The sequence below is a fragment of the Phalangium opilio genome, unplaced genomic scaffold (assembly GCF_054372755.1).
Source record: "Phalangium opilio isolate 3A_F unplaced genomic scaffold, DU_Popi_V2 ptg000009l_1, whole genome shotgun sequence".
In the NCBI taxonomy this organism is placed as follows: Eukaryota; Metazoa; Arthropoda; class Arachnida; order Opiliones; family Phalangiidae; genus Phalangium; species Phalangium opilio.
The window spans coordinates 10,722,251-10,742,726 of record NW_028324146.1 but is presented as its reverse complement, the minus strand read 5'-3'; the positions used below and the strand labels follow the sequence as shown (position 1 = coordinate 10,742,726).

The 20,476-nt window shown below is 46.0% G+C and overlaps 50 non-coding genes across 50 annotated transcripts; all 50 read right to left on the bottom strand.

Moving 5' to 3' along the window:
- Window positions 1–33: 33 nt before the first annotated feature.
- LOC149714064 (signal recognition particle RNA) lies at window positions 34–330 on the bottom strand. Its single transcript, XR_016373838.1, has one exon.
- A 98-nt stretch (window positions 331–428) lies between these two features.
- Window positions 429–725, bottom strand: LOC149714063 (signal recognition particle RNA). Its single transcript, XR_016373866.1, has one exon.
- Window positions 726–817: 92 nt separating this feature from the next.
- On the bottom strand, window positions 818–1,114 carry LOC149714062 (signal recognition particle RNA). The gene has a single exon (XR_016373917.1).
- Window positions 1,115–1,206: 92 nt separating this feature from the next.
- LOC149714061 (signal recognition particle RNA) lies at window positions 1,207–1,503 on the bottom strand. Its single transcript, XR_016373819.1, has one exon.
- Window positions 1,504–1,594: 91 nt separating this feature from the next.
- Window positions 1,595–1,892, bottom strand: LOC149714060 (signal recognition particle RNA). The gene has a single exon (XR_016373973.1).
- A 91-nt stretch (window positions 1,893–1,983) lies between these two features.
- Window positions 1,984–2,281, bottom strand: LOC149714059 (signal recognition particle RNA). Its single transcript, XR_016373834.1, has one exon.
- Window positions 2,282–2,378: 97 nt separating this feature from the next.
- On the bottom strand, window positions 2,379–2,676 carry LOC149714058 (signal recognition particle RNA). The gene has a single exon (XR_016373823.1).
- Window positions 2,677–2,767: 91 nt separating this feature from the next.
- LOC149714057 (signal recognition particle RNA) lies at window positions 2,768–3,065 on the bottom strand. Its single transcript, XR_016373843.1, has one exon.
- A 91-nt stretch (window positions 3,066–3,156) lies between these two features.
- Window positions 3,157–3,454, bottom strand: LOC149714056 (signal recognition particle RNA). The gene has a single exon (XR_016373782.1).
- A 91-nt stretch (window positions 3,455–3,545) lies between these two features.
- On the bottom strand, window positions 3,546–3,843 carry LOC149714055 (signal recognition particle RNA). Its single transcript, XR_016373971.1, has one exon.
- A 91-nt stretch (window positions 3,844–3,934) lies between these two features.
- On the bottom strand, window positions 3,935–4,232 carry LOC149714054 (signal recognition particle RNA). The gene has a single exon (XR_016373781.1).
- Window positions 4,233–4,323: 91 nt separating this feature from the next.
- Window positions 4,324–4,621, bottom strand: LOC149714053 (signal recognition particle RNA). The gene has a single exon (XR_016373982.1).
- Window positions 4,622–4,712: 91 nt separating this feature from the next.
- On the bottom strand, window positions 4,713–5,010 carry LOC149714052 (signal recognition particle RNA). The gene has a single exon (XR_016373879.1).
- A 91-nt stretch (window positions 5,011–5,101) lies between these two features.
- On the bottom strand, window positions 5,102–5,399 carry LOC149714051 (signal recognition particle RNA). The gene has a single exon (XR_016373915.1).
- Window positions 5,400–5,490: 91 nt separating this feature from the next.
- LOC149714050 (signal recognition particle RNA) lies at window positions 5,491–5,788 on the bottom strand. Its single transcript, XR_016373865.1, has one exon.
- Window positions 5,789–5,879: 91 nt separating this feature from the next.
- On the bottom strand, window positions 5,880–6,177 carry LOC149714049 (signal recognition particle RNA). The gene has a single exon (XR_016373726.1).
- A 91-nt stretch (window positions 6,178–6,268) lies between these two features.
- On the bottom strand, window positions 6,269–6,566 carry LOC149714048 (signal recognition particle RNA). The gene has a single exon (XR_016373974.1).
- Window positions 6,567–6,656: 90 nt separating this feature from the next.
- LOC149714047 (signal recognition particle RNA) lies at window positions 6,657–6,955 on the bottom strand. Its single transcript, XR_016373705.1, has one exon.
- Window positions 6,956–7,045: 90 nt separating this feature from the next.
- Window positions 7,046–7,344, bottom strand: LOC149714046 (signal recognition particle RNA). The gene has a single exon (XR_016373815.1).
- Window positions 7,345–7,434: 90 nt separating this feature from the next.
- On the bottom strand, window positions 7,435–7,733 carry LOC149714045 (signal recognition particle RNA). Its single transcript, XR_016373814.1, has one exon.
- Window positions 7,734–7,823: 90 nt separating this feature from the next.
- LOC149714044 (signal recognition particle RNA) lies at window positions 7,824–8,122 on the bottom strand. The gene has a single exon (XR_016373725.1).
- A 90-nt stretch (window positions 8,123–8,212) lies between these two features.
- On the bottom strand, window positions 8,213–8,511 carry LOC149714043 (signal recognition particle RNA). The gene has a single exon (XR_016373840.1).
- A 90-nt stretch (window positions 8,512–8,601) lies between these two features.
- Window positions 8,602–8,900, bottom strand: LOC149714042 (signal recognition particle RNA). The gene has a single exon (XR_016373795.1).
- A 90-nt stretch (window positions 8,901–8,990) lies between these two features.
- LOC149714041 (signal recognition particle RNA) lies at window positions 8,991–9,289 on the bottom strand. The gene has a single exon (XR_016373698.1).
- A 90-nt stretch (window positions 9,290–9,379) lies between these two features.
- On the bottom strand, window positions 9,380–9,678 carry LOC149714040 (signal recognition particle RNA). The gene has a single exon (XR_016373911.1).
- A 90-nt stretch (window positions 9,679–9,768) lies between these two features.
- On the bottom strand, window positions 9,769–10,067 carry LOC149714039 (signal recognition particle RNA). Its single transcript, XR_016373696.1, has one exon.
- Window positions 10,068–10,157: 90 nt separating this feature from the next.
- Window positions 10,158–10,456, bottom strand: LOC149714038 (signal recognition particle RNA). Its single transcript, XR_016373813.1, has one exon.
- Window positions 10,457–10,546: 90 nt separating this feature from the next.
- LOC149714037 (signal recognition particle RNA) lies at window positions 10,547–10,845 on the bottom strand. The gene has a single exon (XR_016373771.1).
- A 90-nt stretch (window positions 10,846–10,935) lies between these two features.
- LOC149714036 (signal recognition particle RNA) lies at window positions 10,936–11,234 on the bottom strand. The gene has a single exon (XR_016373812.1).
- A 90-nt stretch (window positions 11,235–11,324) lies between these two features.
- Window positions 11,325–11,623, bottom strand: LOC149714035 (signal recognition particle RNA). Its single transcript, XR_016373745.1, has one exon.
- Window positions 11,624–11,713: 90 nt separating this feature from the next.
- Window positions 11,714–12,012, bottom strand: LOC149714034 (signal recognition particle RNA). The gene has a single exon (XR_016373820.1).
- Window positions 12,013–12,102: 90 nt separating this feature from the next.
- On the bottom strand, window positions 12,103–12,401 carry LOC149714033 (signal recognition particle RNA). Its single transcript, XR_016373794.1, has one exon.
- A 1,135-nt stretch (window positions 12,402–13,536) lies between these two features.
- On the bottom strand, window positions 13,537–13,836 carry LOC149714032 (signal recognition particle RNA). Its single transcript, XR_016373685.1, has one exon.
- Window positions 13,837–13,925: 89 nt separating this feature from the next.
- LOC149714031 (signal recognition particle RNA) lies at window positions 13,926–14,225 on the bottom strand. The gene has a single exon (XR_016373906.1).
- Window positions 14,226–14,314: 89 nt separating this feature from the next.
- LOC149714030 (signal recognition particle RNA) lies at window positions 14,315–14,614 on the bottom strand. Its single transcript, XR_016373706.1, has one exon.
- Window positions 14,615–14,703: 89 nt separating this feature from the next.
- On the bottom strand, window positions 14,704–15,003 carry LOC149714029 (signal recognition particle RNA). The gene has a single exon (XR_016373803.1).
- Window positions 15,004–15,092: 89 nt separating this feature from the next.
- Window positions 15,093–15,392, bottom strand: LOC149714028 (signal recognition particle RNA). Its single transcript, XR_016373683.1, has one exon.
- Window positions 15,393–15,481: 89 nt separating this feature from the next.
- On the bottom strand, window positions 15,482–15,781 carry LOC149714027 (signal recognition particle RNA). The gene has a single exon (XR_016373802.1).
- An 89-nt stretch (window positions 15,782–15,870) lies between these two features.
- Window positions 15,871–16,170, bottom strand: LOC149714026 (signal recognition particle RNA). The gene has a single exon (XR_016373709.1).
- An 89-nt stretch (window positions 16,171–16,259) lies between these two features.
- On the bottom strand, window positions 16,260–16,559 carry LOC149714025 (signal recognition particle RNA). Its single transcript, XR_016373977.1, has one exon.
- Window positions 16,560–16,648: 89 nt separating this feature from the next.
- LOC149714024 (signal recognition particle RNA) lies at window positions 16,649–16,948 on the bottom strand. The gene has a single exon (XR_016373739.1).
- An 89-nt stretch (window positions 16,949–17,037) lies between these two features.
- LOC149714023 (signal recognition particle RNA) lies at window positions 17,038–17,337 on the bottom strand. Its single transcript, XR_016373730.1, has one exon.
- An 89-nt stretch (window positions 17,338–17,426) lies between these two features.
- LOC149714022 (signal recognition particle RNA) lies at window positions 17,427–17,726 on the bottom strand. The gene has a single exon (XR_016373941.1).
- An 89-nt stretch (window positions 17,727–17,815) lies between these two features.
- On the bottom strand, window positions 17,816–18,115 carry LOC149714021 (signal recognition particle RNA). Its single transcript, XR_016373702.1, has one exon.
- Window positions 18,116–18,204: 89 nt separating this feature from the next.
- On the bottom strand, window positions 18,205–18,504 carry LOC149714020 (signal recognition particle RNA). Its single transcript, XR_016373801.1, has one exon.
- An 89-nt stretch (window positions 18,505–18,593) lies between these two features.
- Window positions 18,594–18,893, bottom strand: LOC149714019 (signal recognition particle RNA). The gene has a single exon (XR_016373707.1).
- A 90-nt stretch (window positions 18,894–18,983) lies between these two features.
- Window positions 18,984–19,282, bottom strand: LOC149714018 (signal recognition particle RNA). The gene has a single exon (XR_016373811.1).
- Window positions 19,283–19,372: 90 nt separating this feature from the next.
- Window positions 19,373–19,671, bottom strand: LOC149714017 (signal recognition particle RNA). Its single transcript, XR_016373717.1, has one exon.
- Window positions 19,672–19,761: 90 nt separating this feature from the next.
- Window positions 19,762–20,060, bottom strand: LOC149714016 (signal recognition particle RNA). The gene has a single exon (XR_016373914.1).
- A 90-nt stretch (window positions 20,061–20,150) lies between these two features.
- LOC149714015 (signal recognition particle RNA) lies at window positions 20,151–20,449 on the bottom strand. Its single transcript, XR_016373772.1, has one exon.
- Between the last annotated feature and the right edge of the window lie 27 nt (window positions 20,450–20,476).

Genomic DNA, 20,476 nt, shown 5'->3' with positions numbered 1-20,476 from the left:
AAATCACTATCTGAAAAGTAAAAACTGACATAAGAATCGTGTACGTTCGTATTGGTTGCGTTGTGACTCGAAGCTCGCTCTCAGACGTTATCCCGTCACTGCCGGATGCGGGAACTTTTGCCTGCTGCGTTACCGCCCTGAGCCGTTTTGCCCCTCCTTAGAACAACGTGGTGGTCCATAAGCTACCTCAAGACGACCATATTGACACCCAGCTTAACGCGGACGTCCGATCTACACGAGTCCTTGAGTCACAGGAATCCCAACCTCATACCATCCATCGATTCTAGCCTCCAAAGAGCTGGATTACAGGAGAACGCCACAACTCCCGGGTCCAAAGTAAACTCGAATAAAACAATTCAAACTTTATTATTATTATTATTACAACATTGAAGTTAAAATCACTATCTGAAAAGTAAAAACTGACATAAGAATCGTGTACGTTCGTATTGGTTGCGTTGTGACTCGAAGCTCGCTCTCAGACGTTATCCCGTCACTGCCGGATGCGGAAACTTTTGCCTGCTGCGTTACCGCCCTGAGCCGTTTTGCCCCTCCTTAAATCAACCTGGTGGTCCATAAGCTACCTCAAGACGAACATATTGACACCCAGCTTAACGCGGACGTCCAATCTACACGAGTCCTTGAGTCACAGGATTCCCAACCTCATACCATCCATCGATTCTAGCTTCCAAAGGGCTGGATTACAGGAGAACGCCACAACTCCCAGCTGCAAAGTAATCTCGAATAAAACAATTCAAACTTTGCAAGGATAACAACATTGAAGTTAAAATCACTATCTGAAGTTTAAAAACTGACATAAGAATCGTGTACGTTCGTATTGGTTGCGTTGTGACTCGAAGCTCGCTCTCAGACGTTATCCCGTCACTGCCGAATGCGGGAACTTTTGCCTGCTGCGTTACCGCCCTCAGCCGTTTTGCCCCTCCTTCGAACAACCTGGTGGTCCATAAGCTACCTCAAGACGACCATTTTGACACCCAGGTTAACGCGGACGTCCGATCTACACGAGTCCTTGAGTCACAGGAATCCCAACCTCATACCATCCATCGATTCTAGCTTCCAAAGAGCTGGATTACAGGAGAACGCCACAACTCCCAGCTGCAAAGTAATCTCGAATAAAACAATTCAAACTTTGCAAGGATAACAACATTGAAGTTAAAATCACTATCTGAAGTTTAAAAACTGACATAAGAATCGTGTACGTTCGTATTGGTTGCGTTGTGACTCGAAGCTCGCTCTCAGACGTTATCCCGTCACTGCCGGATGCGGGAACTTTTGCCTGCTGCGTTACCGCCCTGAGCCGTTTTGCCCCTCCTTAAAACAACCTGGTGGTCCATAAGCTACCTCAAGACGACCATATTGACACCCAGCTTAACGCGGACGTTCGATCTACATGAGTCCTTGAGTCACAGGATTCCCAACCTCATACCATCCATCGATTCTAGCTTCCAAAGAGCTGGATTACAGGAGAACGCCACAACTCCCAGCTGCAAAGTAACTTCGAATAAAACAATTCAAACTTTGCAAGGTTAACAACATTGAAGTTAATATCACTATCTGAAGTGTAAAAACTGACATAAGAATCGTGTACGTTCGTATTGGTTGCGTTGTGACTCGAAGCTCGCTCTCAGACGATATCCCGTCACTGCCGAATGCGGGAACTTTTGGTTGCTGCGTTACCGCCCTGAGCAGTTTTGCCCCTCCTTCGAACAACCTGGTGGTCCATAAGCTACCTCAAGACGACCATTTTGACACCCAGGTTAACGCGGACGTCCGATCTACACGAGTCCTTGAGTCACAGGAATCCCAACCTCATACCATCCATCGATTCTAGCTTCCAAAGAGCTGGATTACAGGAGAACGCCACAACTCCCAGCTGCAAAGTAATCTCGAATAAAACAATTCAAACTTTGCAAGGATAACAACATTGAAGTTAAAATCACTATCTGAAGTTTAAAAACTGACATAAGAATCGTGTACGTTCGTATTGGTTGCGTTGTGACTCGAAGCTCGCTCTCAGACGTTATCCCGTCACTGCCGGATGCGGGAACTTTTGCCTGCTGCGTTACCGCCCTGAGCCTTTTTGCCCCTCCTTAGAACAACGTGGTGGTCCATAAGCTACCTCAAGACGACCATATTGACACCCAGCTTAACGCGGACGTCCGATCTACACGAGTCCTTGAGTCACAGGAATCCCAACCTCATACCATCCATCGATTCTAGCCTCCAAAGAGCTGGATTACAGGAGAACGCCACAACTCCCGGGTCCAAAGTAAACTCGAATAAAACAATTCAAACTTTATTATTATTATTATTACAACATTGAAGTTAAAATCACTATCTGAAAAGTAAAAACTGACATAAGAATCGTGTACGTTCGTATTGGTTGCGTTGTGACTCGAAGCTCGCTCTCAGACGTTATCCCGTCACTGCCGGATGCGGAAACTTTTGCCTGCTGCGTTACCGCCCTGAGCCGTTTTGCCCCTCCTTAAATCAACCTGGTGGTCCATAAGCTACCTCAAGACGAACATATTGACACCCAGCTTAACGCGGACGTCCAATCTACACGAGTCCTTGAGTCACAGGATTCCCAACCTCATACCATCCATCGATTCTAGCTTCCAAAGGGCTGGATTACAGGAGAACGCCACAACTCCCAGCTGCAAAGTAATCTCGAATAAAACAATTCAAACTTTGCAAGGATAACAACATTGAAGTTAAAATCACTATCTGAAGTTTAAAAACTGACATAAGAATCGTGTACGTTCGTATTGGTTGCGTTGTGACTCGAAGCTCGCTCTCAGACGTTATCCCGTCACTGCCGAATGCGGGAACTTTTGCCTGCTGCGTTACCGCCCTCAGCCGTTTTGCCCCTCCTTCGAACAACCTGGTGGTCCATAAGCTACCTCAAGACGACCATTTTGACACCCAGGTTAACGCGGACGTCCGATCTACACGAGTCCTTGAGTCACAGGAATCCCAACCTCATACCATCCATCGATTCTAGCTTCCAAAGAGCTGGATTACAGGAGAACGCCACAACTCCCAGCTGCAAAGTAATCTCGAATAAAACAATTCAAACTTTGCAAGGATAACAACATTGAAGTTAAAATCACTATCTGAAGTTTAAAAACTGACATAAGAATCGTGTACGTTCGTATTGGTTGCGTTGTGACTCGAAGCTCGCTCTCAGACGTTATCCCGTCACTGCCGGATGCGGGAACTTTTGCCTGCTGCGTTACCGCCCTGAGCCGTTTTGCCCCTCCTTAAAACAACCTGGTGGTCCATAAGCTACCTCAAGACGACCATATTGACACCCAGCTTAACGCGGACGTTCGATCTACATGAGTCCTTGAGTCACAGGATTCCCAACCTCATACCATCCATCGATTCTAGCTTCCAAAGAGCTGGATTACAGGAGAACGCCACAACTCCCAGCTGCAAAGTAACTTCGAATAAAACAATTCAAACTTTGCAAGGTTAACAACATTGAAGTTAATATCACTATCTGAAGTGTAAAAACTGACATAAGAATCGTGTACGTTCGTATTGGTTGCGTTGTGACTCGAAGCTCGCTCTCAGACGATATCCCGTCACTGCCGAATGCGGGAACTTTTGGTTGCTGCGTTACCGCCCTGAGCAGTTTTGCCCCTCCTTCGAACAACCTGGTGGTCCATAAGCTACCTCAAGACGACCATTTTGACACCCAGGTTAACGCGGACGTCCGATCTACACGAGTCCTTGAGTCACAGGAATCCCAACCTCATACCATCCATCGATTCTAGCTTCCAAAGAGCTGGATTACAGGAGAACGCCACAACTCCCAGCTGCAAAGTAATCTCGAATAAAACAATTCAAACTTTGCAAGGATAACAACATTGAAGTTAAAATCACTATCTGAAGTTTAAAAACTGACATAAGAATCGTGTACGTTCGTATTGGTTGCGTTGTGACTCGAAGCTCGCTCTCAGACGTTATCCCGTCACTGCCGGATGCGGGAACTTTTGCCTGCTGCGTTACCGCCCTGAGCCGTTTTGCCCCTCCTTAAAACAACCTGGTGGTCCATAAGCTACCTCAAGACGACCATATTGACACCCAGCTTAACGCGGACGTTCGATCTACATGAGTCCTTGAGTCACAGGATTCCCAACCTCATACCATCCATCGATTCTAGCTTCCAAAGAGCTGGATTACAGGAGAACGCCACAACTCCCAGCTGCAAAGTAACTTCGAATAAAACAATTCAAACTTTGCAAGGTTAACAACATTGAAGTTAATATCACTATCTGAAGTGTAAAAACTGACATAAGAATCGTGTACGTTCGTATTGGTTGCGTTGTGACTCGAAGCTCGCTCTCAGACGATATCCCGTCACTGCCGAATGCGGGAACTTTTGGTTGCTGCGTTACCGCCCTGAGCAGTTTTGCCCCTCCTTAGAACAACCTGGTGGTCCATAAGCTACCTCAAGACGACCATTTTGACACCCAGGTTAACGCGGACGTCCGATCTACACGAGTCCTTGAGTCAAAGGAATCCCAACCTCATACCATCCATCGATTCTAGCTTCCAAAGAGCTGGATTACAGGAGAACGCCACAACTCCCAGCTGCAAAGTAACTTCGAATAAAACAATTCAAACTTTGCAAGGATAATAACATTGAAGTTAAAATCACTATTTGAAGTGTAAAAACTGACATAAGAATCGTGTACGTTCGTAATGGTTGCGTTGTGACTCGAAACTCGCTCTCAGACGATATCCCGTCACTGCCGAATGCGGGAACCTTTGCCTGCTGCGTTACCGCCCTGAGCAGTTTTGCCCCTCCTTAGAACAACCTGGTGGTCCATAAGCTACCTCAAGACGACCATATTGACACCCAGCTTAACGCGGACGTCCGATCTACACGAGTCCTTGAGTCACAGGAATCCCAACCTCATACCATCCATCGATTCTAGCTTCCAAAGAGCTGGATTACAGGAGAACGCCACAACTCCCGGCTGCGAAGTAATCTCGAATAAAACAATTCAAACTTTGCAAGGATAACAACATTGAAGTTAAAATCACTATCTGAAGTGTAAAAACTGACTTAAGAATCGTGTACGTTCGTATTGGTTGCGTTGTGACTCGAAGCTCGCTCTCAGACGTTATCCCGTCACTGCCGAATGCGGGAACATTTGCCTGCCACGTTACCTCCCTGAGCCTTTTTGCCCCTCCTTAGAACAACGTGGTGGTCCATAAGCTACCTCAAGACGACCATATTGACACCCAGCTTAACGCGGACGTCCGATCTACACGAGTCCTTGAGTCACAGGAATCCCAACCTCATACCATCCATCGATTCTAGCTTCCAAAGAGCTGGATTACAGGAGAACGCCACAACTCCCAGCTGCAAAGTAATCTCGATTAAAACAATTCAATTTTTGCAAGGATAACAACATTGAAGTTAAAATCACTATCTGAAGTGTAAAAACTGACATAAGAATCGTATACGTTCGTATTGGTTGCGTTGTGACTCGAAGCTCGCTCTCAGACGTTATCCCTTCACTGCCGAATGCGGGAACATTGGCCTGCTGCGTTACCACCCTGAGCCTTTTTGCCCCTCCTTAAAACAACGTGGTGGTCCATAAGCTACCTCAAGACGACCATATTGACACCCAGCTTAACGCGGACGTCCGATCTACACGAGTCCTTGAGTCACAGGAATCCCAACCTCATACCATCCATCGATTCTAGCTTCCAAAGAGCTGGATTACAGGAGAACGCCACAACTCCCAGCTGCAAAGTAAACTCGATTAAAATAATTAAATTTTTGCAAGGATAACAACATGGAAGTTAAAATCACTATCTGAAGATTAAAAACTGACATAAGAATCGTGTACGTTCGTATTGGTTGCGTTGTGACTCGAAGCTCGCTCTCAGACGTAATCCCGTCACTGCCGAATGCGGGAACTTTTGCCTGCTGCGTTACCGCCCTGAGCCGTTTTGCCCCTCCTTAGAACAACCTGGTGGTCCATAAGCTACCTCAAGACGACCATATTGACACCCAGCTTAACGCGGACGTCCGATCTACACGAGTCCTTGAGTCACAGGAATCCCAACCTCATACCATCCATCGATTCTAGCTTCCAAAGAGCTGGATTACAGGAGAACGCCACAACTCCCAGCTGCAAAGTAAACTCGATTAAAATAATTCAATTTTTGCAAGGATAACAACATGGAAGTTAAAATCACTATCTGAAGTTTAAAAACTGACATAAGAATGTTGTACGTTCGTATTGGTTGCGTTGTGACTCGAAGCTCGCTCTCAGACGTAATCGCGTCACTGTCGAATGCGGGAACTTTTGCCTGCTGCGTTACCGCCCTGAGCCTTTTTGCCCCTCCTTAGAACAACGTGGTGGTCCATAAGCTACCTCAAGACGACCATATTGACACCCAGCTTAACGCGGACGTCCGATCTACACGAGTCCTTGAGTCACAGGAATCCCAACCTCATACCATCCATCGATTCTAGCCTCCAAAGAGCTGGATTACAGGAGAACGCCACAACTCCCAGCTGCAAAGTAAACTCGATTAAAACAATTCAATTTTTGCAAGGATAACAACATGGAAGTTAAAATCACTATCTGAAGTTTAATAACTGACATAAGAATCGTGTACGTTCGTATTGGTTGCGTTGTGACTCGAAGCTCGCTCTCAGACGTTATCCCGTCACTGCCGGATGCGGGAACTTTTGCCTGCTGCGTTACCGCCCTGAGCCGTTTTGCCCCTCCTTAAAACAACCTGGTGGTCCATAAGCTACCTCAAGACGACCATATTGACACCCAGCTTAACGCGGACGTCCAATCTACACGAGTCCTTGAGTCACAGGAATCCCAACCTCATACCATCCATCGATTCTAGCTTCCAAAGAGCTGGATTACAGGAGAACGCCACAACTCCCAGCTGCAAAGTAAACTCGATTAAAATAATTCAATTTTTGCAAGGATAACAACATGGAAGTTAAAATCACTATCTGAAGTTTAAAAACTAACATAAGAATGTTGTACGTTCGTATTGGTTGCGTTGTGACTCGAAGCTCGCTCTCAGACGTAATCCCGTCACTGCCGAATGCGGGAACTTTTGCCTGCTGCGTTACCGCCCTGAGCCTTTTTGCCCCTCCTTAGAACAACGTGGTGGTCCATAAGCTACCTCAAGACGACCATATTGACACCCAGCTTAACGCGGACGTCCGATCTACACGAGTCCTTGAGTCACAGGAATCCCAACCTCATACCATCCATCGATTCTAGCCTCCAAAGAGCTGGATTACAGGAGAACGCCACAACTCCCAGCTGCAAAGTAAACTCGATTAAAACAATTCAATTTTTGCAAGGATAACAACATGGAAGTTAAAATCACTATCTGAAGTTTAAAAACTGACATAAGAATGTTGTACGTTCGTATTGGTTGCGTTGTGACTCGAAGCTCGCTCTCAGACGTAATCCCGTCACTGCCGAATGCGGGAACTTTTGCCTGCTGCGTTACCGCCCTGAGCCTTTTTGCCCCTCCTTAGAACAACGTGGTGGTCCATAAGCTACCTCAAGACGACCATATTGACACCCAGCTTAACGCGGACGTCCGATCTACACGAGTCCTTGAGTCACAGGAATCCCAACCTCATACCATCCATCGATTCTAGCCTCCAAAGAGCTGGATTACAGGAGAACGCCACAACTCCCAGCTGCAAAGTAAACTCGATTAAAACAATTCAATTTTTGCAAGGATAACAACATGGAAGTTAAAATCACTATCTGAAGTTTAAAAACTGACATAAGAATCGTGTACGTTCGTATTGGTTGCGTTGTGACTCGAAGCTCGCTCTCAGACGTTATCCCGTCACTGCCGGATGCGGGAACTTTTGCCTGCTGCGTTACCGCCCTGAGCCGTTTTGCCCCTCCTTAAAACAACCTGGTGGTCCATAAGCTACCTCAAGAATACCATATTGACACCCAGCTTAACGCGGACGTTCGATCTACACGAGTCCTTGAGTCACAGGATTCCCAACCTCATACCATCCATCGATTCTAGCTTCCAAAGAGCTGGATTACAGGAGAACGCCACAACTCCCAGCTGCAAAGTAATCTCGATTAAAACAATTCAATTTTTGCAAGGATAACAACATTGAAGTTAAAATCACTATCTGAAGTGTAAAAACTGACATAAGAATCGTGTACGTTCGTATTGGTTGCGTTGTGACTCGAAGCTCGCTCTCAGACGTTATCCCGTCACTGCCGAATGCGGGAACATTTGCCTGCCACGTTACCTCCCTGAGCCTTTTTGCCCCTCCTTAGAACAACGTGGTGGTCCATAAGCTACCTCAAGACGACCATATTGACACCCAGCTTAACGCGGACGTCCGATCTACACGAGTCCTTGAGTCACAGGAATCCCAACCTCATACCACCCATCGATTCTAGCTTCCAAAGAGCTGGATTACAGGAGAACGCCACAACTCCCAGCTGCAAAGTAATCTCGATTAAAACAATTCAATTTTTGCAAGGATAACAACATTGAAGTTAAAATCACTATCTGAAGTGTAAAAACTGACATAAGAATCGTATACGTTCGTATTGGTTGCGTTGTGACTCGAAGCTCGCTCTCAGACGTTATCCCTTCACTGCCGAATGCGGGAACATTGGCCTGCTGCGTTACCACCCTGAGCCTTTTTGCCCCTCCTTAAAACAACGTGGTGGTCCATAAGCTACCTCAAGACGACCATATTGACACCCAGCTTAACGCGGACGTCCGATCTACACGAGTCCTTGAGTCACAGGAATCCCAACCTCATACCATCCATCGATTCTAGCTTCCAAAGAGCTGGATTACAGGAGAACGCCACAACTCCCAGCTGCAAAGTAAACTCGATTAAAATAATTAAATTTTTGCAAGGATAACAACATGGAAGTTAAAATCACTATCTGAAGTTTAAAAACTGACATAAGAATCGTGTACGTTCGTATTGGTTGCGTTGTGACTCGAAGCTCGCTCTCAGACGTAATCCCGTCACTGCCGAATGCGGGAACTTTTGCCTGCTGCGTTACCGCCCTGAGCCGTTTTGCCCCTCCTTAGAACAACCTGGTGGTCCATAAGCTACCTCAAGACGACCATATTGACACCCAGCTTAACGCGGACGTCCGATCTACACGAGTCCTTGAGTCACAGGAATCCCAACCTCATACCATCCATCGATTCTAGCTTCCAAAGAGCTGGATTACAGGAGAACGCCACAACTCCCAGCTGCAAAGTAAACTCGATTAAAATAATTCAATTTTTGCAAGGATAACAACATGGAAGTTAAAATCACTATCTGAAGTTTAAAAACTGACATAAGAATGTTGTACGTTCGTATTGGTTGCGTTGTGACTCGAAGCTCGCTCTCAGACGTTATCCCTTCACTGCCGAATGCGGGAACATTGGCCTGCTGCGTTACCACCCTGAGCCTTTTTGCCCCTCCTTAAAACAACGTGGTGGTCCATAAGCTACCTCAAGACGACCATATTGACACCCAGCTTAACGCGGACGTCCGATCTACACGAGTCCTTGAGTCACAGGAATCCCAACCTCATACCATCCATCGATTCTAGCTTCCAAAGAGCTGGATTACAGGAGAACGCCACAACTCCCAGCTGCAAAGTAAACTCGATTAAAATAATTAAATTTTTGCAAGGATAACAACATGGAAGTTAAAATCACTATCTGAAGTTTAAAAACTGACATAAGAATCGTGTACGTTCGTATTGGTTGCGTTGTGACTCGAAGCTCGCTCTCAGACGTAATCCCGTCACTGCCGAATGCGGGAACTTTTGCCTGCTGCGTTACCGCCCTGAGCCGTTTTGCCCCTCCTTAGAACAACCTGGTGGTCCATAAGCTACCTCAAGACGACCATATTGACACCCAGCTTAACGCGGACGTCCGATCTACACGAGTCCTTGAGTCACAGGAATCCCAACCTCATACCATCCATCGATTCTAGCTTCCAAAGAGCTGGATTACAGGAGAACGCCACAACTCCCAGCTGCAAAGTAAACTCGATTAAAATAATTCAATTTTTGCAAGGATAACAACATGGAAGTTAAAATCACTATCTGAAGTTTAAAAACTGACATAAGAATGTTGTACGTTCGTATTGGTTGCGTTGTGACTCGAAGCTCGCTCTCAGACGTAATCCCGTCACTGCCGAATGCGGGAACTTTTGCCTGCTGCGTTACCGCCCTGAGCCTTTTTGCCCCTCCTTAGAACAACGTGGTGGTCCATAAGCTACCTCAAGACGACCATATTGACACCCAGCTTAACGCGGACGTCCGATCTACACGAGTCCTTGAGTCACAGGAATCCCAACCTCATACCATCCATCGATTCTAGCCTCCAAAGAGCTGGATTACAGGAGAACGCCACAACTCCCAGCTGCAAAGTAAACTCGATTAAAACAATTCAATTTTTGCAAGGATAACAACATGGAAGTTAAAATCACTATCTGAAGTTTAAAAACTGACATAAGAATCGTGTACGTTCGTATTGGTTGCGTTGTGACTCGAAGCTCGCTCTCAGACGTTATCCCGTCACTGCCGAATGCGGGAACTTTTGCCTGCTGCGTTACCGCCCTGAGCCTTTTTGCCCCTCCTTAGAACAACGTGGTGGTCCATAAGCTACCTCAAGACGACCATATTGACACCCAGCTTAACGCGGACGTCCGATCTACACGAGTCCTTGAGTCACAGGAATCCCAACCTCATACCATCCATCGATTCTAGCCTCCAAAGAGCTGGATTACAGGAGAACGCCACAACTTCCAGCTGCAAAGTAAACTCGATTAAAACAATTCAATTTTTGCAAGGATAACAACATGGAAGTTAAAATCACTATCTGAAGTTTAAAAACTGACATAAGAATGTTGTACGTTCGTATTGGTTGCGTTGTGACTCGAAGCTCGCTCTCAGACGTAATCCCGTCACTGCCGAATGCGGGAACTTTTGCCTGCTGCGTTACCGCCCTGAGCCTTTTTGCCCCTCCTTAGAACAACGTGGTGGTCCATAAGCTACCTCAAGACGACCATATTGACACCCAGCTTAACGCGGACGTCCGATCTACACGAGTCCTTGAGTCACAGGAATCCCAACCTCATACCATCCATCGATTCTAGCCTCCAAAGAGCTGGATTACAGGAGAACGCCACAACTCCCAGCTGCAAAGTAAACTCGATTAAAACAATTCAATTTTTGCAAGGATAACAACATGGAAGTTAAAATCACTATCTGAAGTTTAAAAACTGACATAAGAATCGTGTACGTTCGTATTGGTTGCGTTGTGACTCGAAGCTCGCTCTCAGACGTTATCCCGTCACTGCCGGATGCGGAAACTTTTGCCTGCTGCGTTACCGCCCTGAGCCGTTTTGCCCCTCCTTAAAACAACCTGGTGGTCCATAAGCTACCTCAAGAAGACCATATTGACACCCAGCTTAACGCGGACGTTCGATCTACACGAGTCCTTGAGTCACAGGATTCCCAACCTCATACCATCCATCGATTCTAGCTTCCAAAGAGCTGGATTACAGGAGAACGCCACAACTCCCAGCTGCAAAGTAATCTCGATTAAAACAATTCAATTTTTGCAAGGATAACAACATTGAAGTTAAAATCACTATCTGAAGTGTAAAAACTGACATAAGAATCGTGTACGTTCGTATTGGTTGCGTTGTGACTCGAAGCTCGCTCTCAGACGTTATCCCGTCACTGCCGAATGCGGGAACATTTGCCTGCCACGTTACCTCCCTGAGCCTTTTTGCCCCTCCTTAGAACAACGTGGTGGTCCATAAGCTACCTCAAGACGACCATATTGACACCCAGCTTAACGCGGACGTCCGATCTACACGAGTCCTTGAGTCACAGGAATCCCAACCTCATACCATCCATCGATTCTAGCTTCCAAAGAGCTGGATTACAGGAGAACGCCACAACTCCCAGCTGCAAAGTAATCTCGATTAAAACAATTCAATTTTTGCAAGGATAACAACATTGAAGTTAAAATCACTATCTGAAGTGTAAAAACTGACATAAGAATCGTATACGTTCGTATTGGTTGCGTTGTGACTCGAAGCTCGCTCTCAGACGTTATCCCTTCACTGCCGAATGCGGGAACATTGGCCTGCTGCGTTACCACCCTGAGCCTTTTTGCCCCTCCTTAAAACAACGTGGTGGTCCATAAGCTACCTCAAGACGACCATATTGACACCCAGCTTAACGCGGACGTCCGATCTACACGAGTCCTTGAGTCACAGGAATCCCAACCTCATACCATCCATCGATTCTAGCTTCCAAAGAGCTGGATTACAGGAGAACGCCACAACTCCCAGCTGCAAAGTAAACTCGATTAAAATAATTAAATTTTTGCAAGGATAACAACATGGAAGTTAAAATCACTATCTGAAGTTTAACAAGTTGGGAAAACCAAAATATTACCTCTCCGTGTCAAGAAGATTATATAAACTTAAAGTATCCAATGAAAACGTTATTATGTTTCTGAGTTGGGGTTTCCCATTTTTGTTGTTGTTTTGAAAAATATACCGCAATGCACGGGCCTTGATAGATATAGGAGGCAATGAATGAAATATATCACAATGCACGGGCCTTGATAGATATAAGAGGCAATGAAGGAAATATATCGCATGCACGGGCCTTGGTAGATATAGGAGGCAATGATAATCTCTCTCTTTGCACCAGAGGTTTATCTTTAATATTTAAATAAATATAATTATTTTTAATTATTTTAATCTTCAATAATTAACATTAATAATAGTTAAATCGTTTAAAATAAAGTTATACCTATTATCTTCTCAAACTTTGCTAATATTGACGTTTAAAGTGAAGGGTACCCCTCTTGCCCGCTTTTTTCAAATTTGGGGTATATATACGATTCGTTTCCATTATAATAGTAAGGAAAAAGCGCAATTGCGAAAACCTTTGGTGGCGATCCCACCTTAGGGAGGCTAGACGTTTCTCGTAACCCTAGCTGATCGCCGCGTATATCCTAAAACCAAACGATGATAATGGAGTAGAAGCCAATGATACAGATTGGTGTCTATGTGGAATAGACGGAAGACCAGTGGATGGTGGTGTTAGAAGCCAGTGTAAGTGCAGACTGGTGTCAATGTGGGATTGACAAAGAGCAGAAGATGGTGGTGATTAGAAGCCAGTAAGAACAGACTGGTGTCCGTGTGGGATGGACAAAGACCAGAAGATGGTGGTGTGAGAACTCAAGTAGAGGAGCCATTTCCGTGACTGTGAAAGCAGTTCGGAAATGGCGAACACGTTTGCTCCGATACGCAAACTGCGAACGCGGTCACGTGGGTGTAACAACGGACAGACAGACAGACACACAGACAGACACACAGACACACACACAGACACACACACAGACAGACACACACACAGACACGGCCGTTACAGAACCTCTCCTGGACTACGTCACACGGAGAGGTAAAAACTGACATAAGAATCGTGTACGTTCGTATTGGTTGCGTTGTGACTCGAAGCTCGCTCTCAGACGTAATCCCGTCACTGCCGAATGCGGGAACTTTTGCCTGCTGCGTTACCGCCCTGAGCCGTTTTGCCCCTCCTTAGAACAACCTGGTGGTCCATAAGCTACCTCAAGACGACCATATTGACACCCAGCTTAACGCGGACGTCCGATCTACACGAGTCCTTGAGTCACAGGAATCCCAACCTCATACCATCCATCGATTCTAGCTTCCAAAGAGCTGGATTACAGGAGAACGCCACAACTCCCAGCTGCAAAGTAAACTCGATTAAAATAATTCAATTTTTGCAAGGATAACAACATGGAAGTTAAAATCACTATCTGAAGTTTAAAAACTGACATAAGAATGTTGTACGTTCGTATTGGTTGCGTTGTGACTCGAAGCTCGCTCTCAGACGTTATCCCTTCACTGCCGAATGCGGGAACATTGGCCTGCTGCGTTACCACCCTGAGCCTTTTTGCCCCTCCTTAAAACAACGTGGTGGTCCATAAGCTACCTCAAGACGACCATATTGACACCCAGCTTAACGCGGACGTCCGATCTACACGAGTCCTTGAGTCACAGGAATCCCAACCTCATACCATCCATCGATTCTAGCTTCCAAAGAGCTGGATTACAGGAGAACGCCACAACTCCCAGCTGCAAAGTAAACTCGATTAAAATAATTAAATTTTTGCAAGGATAACAACATGGAAGTTAAAATCACTATCTGAAGTTTAAAAACTGACATAAGAATCGTGTACGTTCGTATTGGTTGCGTTGTGACTCGAAGCTCGCTCTCAGACGTAATCCCGTCACTGCCGAATGCGGGAACTTTTGCCTGCTGCGTTACCGCCCTGAGCCGTTTTGCCCCTCCTTAGAACAACCAGGTGGTCCATAAGCTACCTCAAGACGACCATATTGACACCCAGCTTAACGCGGACGTCCGATCTACACGAGTCCTTGAGTCACAGGAATCCCAACCTCATACCATCCATCGATTCTAGCTTCCAAAGAGCTGGATTACAGGAGAACGCCACAACTCCCAGCTGCAAAGTAAACTCGATTAAAATAATTAAATTTTTGCAAGGATAACAACATGGAAGTTAAAATCACTATCTGAAGTTTAAAAACTGACATAAGAATGTTGTACGTTCGTATTGGTTGCGTTGTGACTCGAAGCTCGCTCTCAGACGTAATCCCGTCACTGCCGAATGCGGGAACTTTTGCCTGCTGCGTTACCGCCCTGAGCCTTTTTGCCCCTCCTTAGAACAACGTGGTGGTCCATAAGCTACCTCAAGACGACCATATTGACACCCAGCTTAACGCGGACGTCCGATCTACACGAGTCCTTGAGTCACAGGAATCCCAACCTCATACCATCCATCGATTCTAGCCTCCAAAGAGCTGGATTACAGGAGAACGCCACAACTCCCAGCTGCAAAGTAAACTCGATTAAAACAATTCAATTTTTGCAAGGATAACAACATGGAAGTTAAAATCACTATCTGAAGTTTAAAAACTGACATAAGAATCGTGTACGTTCGTATTGGTTGCGTTGTGACTCGAAGCTCGCTCTCAGACGTTATCCCGTCACTGCCGGATGCGGGAACTTTTGCCTGCTGCGTTACCGCCCTGAGCCGTTTTGCCCCTCCTTAAAACAACCTGGTGGTCCATAAGCTACCTCAAGACGACCATATTGACACCCAGCTTAACGCGGACGTCCGATCTACACGAGTCCTTGAGTCACAGGAATCCCAACCTCATACCATCCATCGATTCTAGCTTCCAAAGAGCTGGATTACAGGAGAACGCCACAACTCCCAGCTGCAAAGTAAACTCGATTAAAATAATTCAATTTTTGCAAGGATAACAACATGGAAGTTAAAATCACTATCTGAAGTTTAAAAACTGACATAAGAATGTTGTACGTTCGTATTGGTTGCGTTGTGACTCGAAGCTCGCTCTCAGACGTAATCCCGTCACTGCCGAATGCGGGAACTTTTGCCTGCTGCGTTACCGCCCTGAGCCTTTTTGCCCCTCCTTAGAACAACGTGGTGGTCCATAAGCTACCTCAAGACGACCATATTGACACCCAGCTTAACGCGGACGTCCGATCTACACGAGTCCTTGAGTCACAGGAATCCCAACCTCATACCATCCATCGATTCTAGCCTCCAAAGAGCTGGATTACAGGAGAACGCCACAACTCCCAGCTGCAAAGTAAACTCGATTAAAACAATTCAATTTTTGCAAGGATAACAACATGGAAGTTAAAATCACTATCTGAAGTTTAAAAACTGACATAAGAATCGTGTACGTTCGTATTGGTTGCGTTGTGACTCGAAGCTCGCTCTCAGACGTTATCCCGTCACTGCCGGATGCGGGAACTTTTGCCTGCTGCGTTACCGCCCTGAGCCGTTTTGCCCCTCCTTAAAACAACCTGGTGGTCCATAAGCTACCTCAAGACGACCATATTGACACCCAGCTTAACGCGGACGTTCGATCTACACGAGTCCTTGAGTCACAGGATTCCCAACCTCATACCATCCATCGATTCTAGCTTCCAAAGAGCTGGATTACAGGAGAACGCCACAACTCCCAGCTGCAAAGTAACTTCGAATAAAACAATTCAAACTTTGCAAGGTTAACAACATTGAAGTTAAAATCACTATCTGAAGTGTAAAAACTGACATAAGAATCGTGTACGTTCGTATTGGTTGCGTTGTGACTCGAAGCTCGCTCTCAGACGATATCCCGTCACTGCCGAATGCGGGAACTTTTGGTTGCTGCGTTACCGCCCTGAGCAGTTTTGCCCCTCCTTAGAACAACCTGGTGGTCCATAAGCTACCTCAAGACGACCATTTTGACACCCAGGTTAACGCGGACGTCCGATCTACACGAGTTCTTGAGTCAAAGGAATCCCAACCTCATACCATCCGTCGATTCTAGCTTCCAAAGAGCTGGATTACAGGAGAACGCCACAACTCCCAGCTGCAAAGTAAACTCGATTAAAACAATTCAATTTTTGCAAGGATAACAACATGGAAGTTAAAATCACTATCTGAAGTTTAAAAACTGACATAAGAATCGTGTACGTTCGTATTGGTTGCGTTGTGACTCGAAGCTCGCTCTCAGACGTTATCCCGTCACTGCCGGATGCGGGAACTTTTGCCTGCTGCGTTACCGCCCTGAGCCGTTTTGCCCCTCCTTAAAACAACCTGGTGGTCCATAAGCTACCTCAAGACGACCACATTGACACCCAGCTTAACGCGGACGTTCGATCTACACGAGTCCTTGAGTCACAGGATTCCCAACCTCATACCATCCATCGATTCTAGCTTCCAAAGAGCTGGATTACAGGAGAACGCCACAACTCCCAGCTGCAAAGTAACTTCGAATAAAACAATTCAAACTTTGCAAGGTTAACAACATTGAAGTTAAAATCACTATCTGAAGTGTAAAAACTGACATAAGAATCGTGTACGTTCGTATTGGTTGCGTTGTGACTCGAAACTCGCTCTCAGACGATATCCCGTCACTGCCGAATGCGGGAACCTTTGCCTGCTGCGTTACCGCCCTGAGCAGTTTTGCCCCTCCTTAGAACAACCTGGTGGTCCATAAGCTACCTCAAGACGACCATATTGACACCCAGCTTAACGCGGACGTCCGATCTACACGAGTCCTTGAGTCACAGGAATCCCAACCTCATACCATCCATCGATTCTAGCTTCCAAAGAGCTGGATTACAGGAGAACGCCACAACTCCCAGCTGCAAAGTAAACTCGATTAAAATAATTCAATTTTTGCAAGGATAACAACATGGAAGTTAAAATCACTATCTGAAGTTTAAAAACTGACATAAGAATGTTGTACGTTCGTATTGGTTGCGTTGTGACTCGAAGCTCGCTCTCAGACGTAATCGCGTCACTGTCGAATGCGGGAACTTTTGCCTGCTGCGTTACCGCCCTGAGCCTTTTTGCCCCTCCTTAGAACAACGTGGTGGTCCATAAGCTACCTCAAGACGACCATATTGACACCCAGCTTAACGCGGACGTCCGATCTACACGAGTCCTTGAGTCACAGGAATCCCAACCTCATACCATCCATCGATTCTAGCCTCCAAAGAGCTGGATTACAGGAGAACGCCACAACTCCCAGCTGCAAAGTAAACTCGATTAAAACAATTCAATTTTTGCAAGGATAACAACATGGAAGTTAAAATCACTATCTGAAGTTTAAAAACTGACATAAGAATCGTGTACGTTCGTATTGGTTGCGTTGTGACTCGAAGCTCGCTCTCAGACGTTATCCCGTCACTGCCGGATGCGGGAACTTTTGCCTGCTGCGTTACCGCCCTGAGCCGTTTTGCCCCTCCTTAAAACAACCTGGTGGTCCATAAGCTACCTCAAGACGACCATATTGACACCCAGCTTAACGCGGACGTCCAATCTACACGAGTCCTTGAGTCACAGGAATCCCAACCTCATACCATCCATCGATTCTAGCTTCCAAAGAGCTGGATTACAGGAGAACGCCACAACTCCCAGCTGCAAAGTAAACTCGATTAAAATAATTCAATTTTTGCAAGGATAACAACATGGAAGTTAAAATCACTATCTGAAGTTTAAAAACTAACATAAGAATGTTGTACGTTCGTATTGGTTGCGTTGTGACTCGAAGCTCGCTCTCAGACGTAATCCCGTCACTGCCGAATGCGGGAACTTTTGCCTGCTGCGTTACCGCCCTGAGCCTTTTTGCCCCTCCTTAGAACAACGTGGTGGTCCATAAGCTACCTCAAGACGACCATATTGACACCCAGCTTAACGCGGACGTCCGATCTACACGAGTCCTTGAGTCACAGGAATCCCAACCTCATACCATCCATCGATTCTAGCCTCCAAAGAGCTGGATTACAGGAGAACGCCACAACTCCCAGCTGCAAAGTAAACTCGATTAAAACAATTCAATTTTTGCAAGGATAACAACATGGAAGTTAAAATCACTATCTGAAGTTTAAAAACTGACATAAGAATCGTGTACGTTCGTATTGGTTGCGTTGTGACTCGAAGCTCGCTCTCAGACGTTATCCCGTCACTGCCGGATGCGGGAACTTTTGCCTGCTGCGTTACCGCCCTGAGCCGTTTTGCCTCTCCTTAAAACAACCTGGTGGTCCATAAGCTACCTCAAGACGACCATATTGACACCCAGCTTAACGCGGACGTCCGATCTACACGAGTCCTTGAGTCACAGGAATCCCAACCTCATACCATCCATCGATTCTAGCTTCCAAAGAGCTGGATTACAGGAGAACGCCACAACTCCCAGCTGCAAAGTAAACTCGATTAAAATAATTCAATTTTTGCAAGGATAACAACATGGAAGTTAAAATCACTATCTGAAGTTTAAAAACTGACATAAGAATGTTGTACGTTCGTATTGGTTGCGTTGTGACTCGAAGCTCGCTCTCAGACGTAATCCCGTCACTGCCGAATGCGGGAACTTTTGCCTGCTGCGTTACCGCCCTGAGCCTTTTTGCCCCTCCTTAGAACAACGTGGTGGTCCATAAGCTACCTCAAGACGACCATATTGACACCCAGCTTAACGCGGACGTCCGATCTACACGAGTCCTTGAGTCACAGGAATCCCAACCTCATACCATCCATCGATTCTAGCCTCCAAAGAGCTGGATTACAGGAGAACGCCACAACTCCCAGCTGCAAAGTAAACTCGATTAAAACAATTCATTTTTTGCAAGGATAACAACATGGAAGTTAAAATCACTATCTGAAGTTTAAAAACTGACATAAGAATCGTGTACGTTCGTATTGGTTGCGTTGTGACTCGAAGCTCGCTCTCAGACGTTATCCCGTCACTGCCGGATGCGGGAACTTTTGCCTGCTGCGTTACCGCCCTGAGCCGTTTTGCCCCTCCTTAAATCAACCTGGTGGTCCATAAGCTACCTCAAGACGACCATATTGACACCCAGCTTAACGCGGACGTTCGATCTACACGAGTCCTTGAGTCACAGGATTCCCAACCTCATACCATCCATCGATTCTAGCTTCCAAAGAGCTGGATTACAGGAGAACGCCACAACTCCCAGCTGCAAAGTAATCTCGATTAAAACAATTCAATTTTTGCAAGGATAACAACATTGAAGTTAAAATCACTATCTGAAGTGTAAAAACTGACATAAGAATCGTGTACGTTCGTATTGGTTGCGTTGTGACTCGAAGCTCGCTCTCAGACGTTATCCCGTCACTGCCGAATGCGGGAACATTTGCCTGCCACGTTACCTCCCTGAGCCTTTTTGCCCCTCCTTAGAACAACGTGGTGGTCCATAAGCTACCTCAAGACGACCATATTGACACCCAGCTTAACGCGGACGTCCGATCTACACGAGTCCTTGAGTCACAGGAATCCCAACCTCATACCATCCATCGATTCTAGCTTCCAAAGAGCTGGATTACAGGAGAACGCCACAACTTCCAGCTGCAAAGTAATCTCGATTAAAACAATTCAATTTTTGCAAGGATAACAACATTGAAGTTAAAATCACTATCTGAAGTGTAAAAACTGACATAAGAATCGTATACGTTCGTATTGGTTGCGTTGTGACTCGAAGCTCGCTCTCAGACGTTATCCCTTCACTGCCGAATGCGGGAACATTGGCCTGCTGCGTTACCACCCTGAGCCTTTTTGCCCCTCCTTAAAACAACGTGGTGGTCCATAAGCTACCTCAAGACGACCATATTGACACCCAGCTTAACGCGGACGTCCGATCTACACGAGTCCTTGAGTCACAGGAATCCCAACCTCATACCATCCATCGATTCTAGCTTCCAAAGAGCTGGATTACAGGAGCACGCCACAACTCCCAGCTGCAAAGTAAACTCGATTAAAATAATT